Source organism: Panulirus ornatus, chromosome 50 (genome assembly GCF_036320965.1).
Source record: "Panulirus ornatus isolate Po-2019 chromosome 50, ASM3632096v1, whole genome shotgun sequence".
Taxonomy (NCBI): domain Eukaryota; kingdom Metazoa; phylum Arthropoda; class Malacostraca; order Decapoda; family Palinuridae; genus Panulirus; species Panulirus ornatus.
Genome location: NC_092273.1, coordinates 23,527,577 through 23,533,872, shown reverse-complemented (window position 1 = coordinate 23,533,872; position 6,296 = coordinate 23,527,577).

Sequence of the window (6,296 nt, the reverse complement as noted above, 5' to 3'; positions counted from 1 at the left end):
TCGATTCCCTGACTCATGGCATCCGCTTCCCATTCCCACTATGTTTACCTTATTTCTACTTAATGACCCGTATATAAATGTCCCTTTTTTATTTTTTTCATAGCTGAGGTGTTAAGTAGATAGTTATTTATTGTTTAAGTGCGCTGGTTTTTATGCAAGTGTGAGAGTTTGGTTAGGTTAGGTATGGTCATTTGGACACTGGCCACGCCTAGAAGAACAAGGACTTCATGCCAGTCCAACTATGTATTAACTAATTAACTTAATTCCGCAGTTTGACCAACTATGGTCATTATAACCACCAGTATACAGCAATGTTGTCGTAATCAATCGAAGAATGACGACAGTACGTTTTCTATCACTGACTCGCCTAAAAACAACCAAAAATGACACCTGCATTATAGCAATACAAAAATAATAAATTTTTTAGTACAATATTTCGACTAGTTTTGACAAATTTGCCTACATAATCTGTACATATATTCATGTATATATATATATATATATATATATATTTTTTTTTTTCCTCATTTCTTAACAAGCAGTGTTTCCCAAATCGTGTACCATATCACATAGCCTGCGAACAATTCATAAGTTAACAACCATTATCAAAAATATAATCTAAACTTGGTTTTTTGATTACTGTCTCCTGTCTCATTGACATCACTGGATGGAGTGGGGGAGGGAGGAACACCCAGGTCTGGACTTAGGGTTGAATGGAGTTCAATGGCCGTCGGTAACTTAAAGGAATATGTCGGGTTATAATATATCTATTTCTTTCCTTGCATGTCGCAACTCTAGAACTATTTTTTCCCTTCTAATGTCTTTGCCATCAACTATGATCTGGTGTAGTTTAAAAAGACTGGATTTCACTTCGTTTAAAATTCGAAAGATTCCTTTTCCCTTGACTTCCTATCCCTTTATAGTGGCAAGTCTTAACGTGGACTTCTGTTCGTGACTGGAAGGCAACGATATATATATATATATATATATATATATATGTACAGAGCATCAGATTGGGGAAGAGCAGTGTGGTTTCAGAAGTGGTAGAGGATGTGTGGATCAGGTGTTTGCTTTGAAGAATGTATGTGAGAAACACTTAGAAAAGCAAATGGATTTGTATGTAGCATTTATGGATCTGGAGAGGGCATATGATAGAGTTGATAGAGATGCTCTTTGGAAGGTATTAAGAATATATGGTGTGGGAGGCAAGTTGTTAGAAGCAGTGAAAAATTTTTATCGAGGTTGTAAGGCATGTGTACGTGTAGGAAGAGAGGAAAGTGATTGGTTCTTAGTGAATGTAGGTTTGCGGCAGGGGTGTGTGATGTCTCCATGGTTGTTTAATTTGTTTATGGATGGGGTTATTAGGGAGGTGAATGCAAGAGTTTTGGAAAGAGGGGCAAGTATGAAGTCTGTTGTGGATGAGAGAGCTTGGGAAGTGAGTCAGTTGTTGTTCGCTGATGATACAGCGCTGGTGGTTGATTCATGTGAGAAACTGCAGAAGCTGGTGACTGAGTTTGGTAAAGTGTGTGAAAGAAGAAAGTTAAGAGTAAATGTGAATAAGAACAAGGTTATTAGGTACAGTAGGGTTGAGGGTCAAGTCAATTGGGAGGTAAGTTTGAATGGAGAAAAACTGGAGGAAGTAAAGTGTTTTAGATATCTGGGAGTGGATCTGGCAGCGGATGGAACCATGGAAGCGGAAGTGGATCATAGGGTGGGGGAGGGGGCGAAAATCCTGGGAGCCTTGAAGAATGTGTGGAAGTCGAGAACATTATCTCGGAAAGCAAAAATGGGTATGTTTGAAGGAATAGTGGTTCCAACAATTTTGTATGGTTGCGAGGCGTGGGCTATGGATAGAGTTGTGCGCAGGAGGGTGGATGTGCTGGAAATGAGATGTTTGAGGACAATGTGTGGTGTGAGGTGGTTTGATCGAGTAAGTAACGTAAGGGTAAGAGAGATGTGTGGAAATAAAAAGAGCGTGGTTGAGAGAGCAGAAGAGGGTGTTTTGAAATGTTTGGGCACATGGAGAGAATGAGTGAGGAAAGATTGACCAAGAGGATATATGTGTCGGAGGTGGAGGGAACGAGGAGAAGTGGGAGACCAAATTGGAGGTGGAAAGATGGAGTGAAAAAGATTTTGTGTGATCGGGGCCTGAACATGCAGGAGGGTGAAAGGAGGGCAAGGAATAGAGTGAATTGGATCGATGTGGTATACCGGGGTTGACGTGCTGTCAGTGGATTGAATCAGGGCATGTGAAGCGTCTGGGGTAAACCATGGAAAGCTGTGTAGGTATGTATATTTGCGTGTGTGGACGTGTATGTATATACATGTGTATGGGGGTGGGTTGGGCCATTTCTTTCGTCTGTTTCCTTGCGCTACCTCGCAAACGCGGGAGACAGCGACAAAGCAAAAAAAAAAAAATAAATTATATATATATATATATATATATATATATATATATATATATATATATATATATATATATATATATATATATACAAAGTCACTGTCCATGTCTAGTAAAACAGCAGTTTTACACAGGTTGGCAACCCATTTCATGATTTCATATTTGTTATACAACTTTTCCAACTTGGCATTCACAATTTCACCTCTGATTCCATTCATTCACTAAAAATTACAACGGTATTTCTCTTTGTAAGTTTTTTGGTGTACTTTTTTTTACATATTTCTAGCTCTATCTATAGAATTTATTCGTTATTTAAATTGTTTAAGATTCAATTTGAAGGTAAATTAGTGGCCCCTAAATAACTAATTAACTAACTAACTAACTATCTAACTAACCCTCGTCCCTCAGAATACCATTATCTTGCCCTATTCTGACATATAATTTAAAAGATCTTTACCTAAACTTGGGGGGCCATTTTTTTTTTTGAGGCAATTTGTTTAACGACGCTGCCCCATTTTCTGTTGGTTAACGATGATGTATATATCCCACATCGAAGGTAATTCCTCCTTCGTTAGAATGATTACAATTGTTTCTCCTGACGGGGAACTGGTCGATATTCCTCCCTTGCTTTTCTGAAAGTGGCAAATCACAATGGCAAACTACAGTAGTAAATTACAGTGGCAAACTACACTGGTAAATTACAGTGGCACACTACAGTGGTAAATTACAGTGGCAAACTACAGTGGCAAATTACAGTGGCAAACTACAGTGGTAAATTACAGTGGCAAACTACAGTGGTAAATTACAGTGGCAAACTACAGTGGTAAATTACAGTGTTAAATTACAGTGGCAAATTACAGTCTCGTTTGCCGCTACAACTGACGTCATCATATACACTGACGTCATCAATACACTGACGTCATCATTATACACATTGTACCCTTAATGTGTCATCTGTATACACCTCGAGACCAAGATAGATAGATAGATGGATAGATACAGAAAGCGTGAAAATAACAAGATTTCTTTGTCACAAGTGAATCTTTGGGTCAAACAGTTGAAGATTCGCCAGGCCACAGCCTAGCTTATATCCCAGCTCATCGGGTATGCCAGGACACAGCCTAGCTTATATCCCAGCTCATCGGGTATGCCAGGACACAGACTAGCTTATATCCCAGCGCATCGGGTATGCCAGGCCACAGCCTAGCTTATATCCCAGCTCATCGGGTATGCCAGGACACAGCCTAGCTTATATCCCAGCTCATCGGGTATGCCAGGACACAGACTAGCTTATATCCCAGCGCATCGGGTATGCCAGGCCACAGCCTAGCTTATATCCCAGCTCATCGGGTATGCCAGGACACAGCCTAGCTTATATCCCAGCGCATCGGGTATGCCAGGACACAGCCTAGCTTATACCCAGCACATCGGGTATGCCAGGAAACAGCCTAGCTTATACCCAGCACATCGGGTACGCTAGGCCACAGCCTAGCTTATATCCCAGCTCATCGGGTATGCCAGGACACAGCCTAGCTTATATCCCAGCTCATCGGGTATGCCAGGACACAGCTAGCTTATATCCCAGCGCATCGGGTATGCCAGGACACAGCCTAGCTTATATCCCAGCGCATCGGGTATGCCAGGACACAGCCTAGCTTATATCCCAGCTCATCGGGTATGCCAGGACACAGCCTAGCTTATATCCCAGCGCATCGGGTATGCCAGGACACAGCCTAGTTTATATCCCAGCACATCGGGTACGCTAGGCCACAGCCTAGCTTATATCCCAGCACATCGGGTATGCCAGGCCACAGCCTAGCTTATATCCCAGCGCATCGGGTATGCCAAGCCACAGCCTAGCTTATATCCCAGCGCATCGGGTATGCCAAGCCACAGCCTAGCTTATATCCCAGCGCATCGGGTACGCTAGGCCACAGCCTAGCTTATATCCCAGCGCATCGGGTACGCTAGGCCACAGCCTAGCTTATATCCCAGCTCATCGGGTATGCCAGGACACAGCCTAGCTTATATCCCAGCGCATCGGGTACGCTAGGCCACAGCCTAGCTTATATCCCAGCGCATCGGGTATGCCAGGCCACAGCCTAGCTTATATCCCAGCTCATCGGGTATGTAAATGTCTAAATATTTCCATTATTCTCATTTTTTTTTTTTAATTTTTATCTTACGTGACATTTAACTGAAGGCAGACTGCTTTGCCCTGTGAGTTCGGTATGATTAATTTCTACGTATCTCAGGGAAGAATTCAGCCTTCAACCACATTGAAAATGCCATGTAAAAAAATGAAATAGATTTGAGATATTAGAAATTATTTTCATCTTAACTGGTAGCATTATGCTGTCACCTTGCATTATAATGGTCAGCATGGGTAAGCTTTATGCTGTTACCTTGCATTATAATGGTCAGCATGGGTAAGCTTTATGCTGTTACCTTGCATTATAATGGTCAGCATGGGTAAGCTTTATGCTGTTACCTTGCGTTATGATGGTCAGCATGGGTAAGCTTTATGCTGTTACCTTGCGTTATGATGGTCAGCATGGGTAAGCTTTATGCTGTTACCTTGCGTTATGATGGTCAGCATGGGTAAGCTTTATGCTGTTACCTTGCGTTATGATGGTCAGCATGGGTAAGCTTTATGCTGTTACCTTGCGTTATAATGGTCAGCATGGGTAAGCTTTATGCTGTTACCTTGCGTTATGATGGTCAGCATGTGCAAGCTTTATGCTGTTACCTTGCGTTATGATGGTCAGCATGGGTAAGCTTTATGCTGTTACCTTGCGTTATGATGGTCAGCATGTGCAAGCTTTATGCTGTTACCTTGCGTTATGATGGTCAGCATGGGTAAGCTTTATGCTGTTACCTTGCGTTATGATGGTCAGCATGTGCAAGCTTTATGCTGTTACCTTGCGTTATAATGGTCAGCATGGGTAAGCTTTATGCTGTTACCTTGCGTTATAATGGTCAGCATGGGTAAGCTTTATGCTGTTACCTTGCGTTATAATGGTCAGCATGGGTAAGCTTTATGCTGTCACCTTGCGTTATAATGGTCAGCATGGGTAAGCATGTCACGTTACGTGGTCAGCTTAGCATTATGCTGTCACTACGCACTACCTGCTAAAGCTTTCCTACACTTCTGTCATCAATAAAGCGTGTCACCTTCAGCTTAAGCTTGTTTGCTACAGGAGTGAGTGCAGTATGCATGAACCTCTGTCTCTTAATATCATGTGAATTTAATAGATTTTTTAATATTTTTTTTTAATGGTATCCATTATTTCTCGTTGTATATTTCCTGTTTGGCTCCAATCGAGCATAATTCTTTCCCCATTAATTGGGAATTTCGTCATAATATCTATTAATAATTACCTTGTCTTGTCTGGTGGTTATAAGTGGATAATTCAGTTATTTCACATACAAGTTATGCATGAGGAAGCTGTGGACCTAACTTTGAAGTATTGTTAAACACGGGCCACCCGCTTCCTGTTTTTATTCAACGATATTTCTTGGGGAATTTTTACCACCATGAACCGGTGAAGTTCCTTTGTTAACAGCTTTCCGGCTGTAGTTTGAGCTTTAGTGCACATGCCGTGACTGAAACAACCCGAGGTAGTTTATGTTGGACATAGTTTGTTTAGAAATAACGAGACAGCATCCTGTCTCTCTCCTTACACCTGCCAGACGTACGTTTCACAGGGAGACAAAGACTTTCTCTGTCTATCATGAGAATATTCAGATATCTTAGGGTCGGTTTTAAATATCTAATTCAACTTTTCTTGAAAAAGATTAGATGAATAAGTATATACATATTTATATATATTTGAATGATAAATCATTGTTTTGTACGAGATATTTTCCCTGCTCAACGCATGTCAGTTTA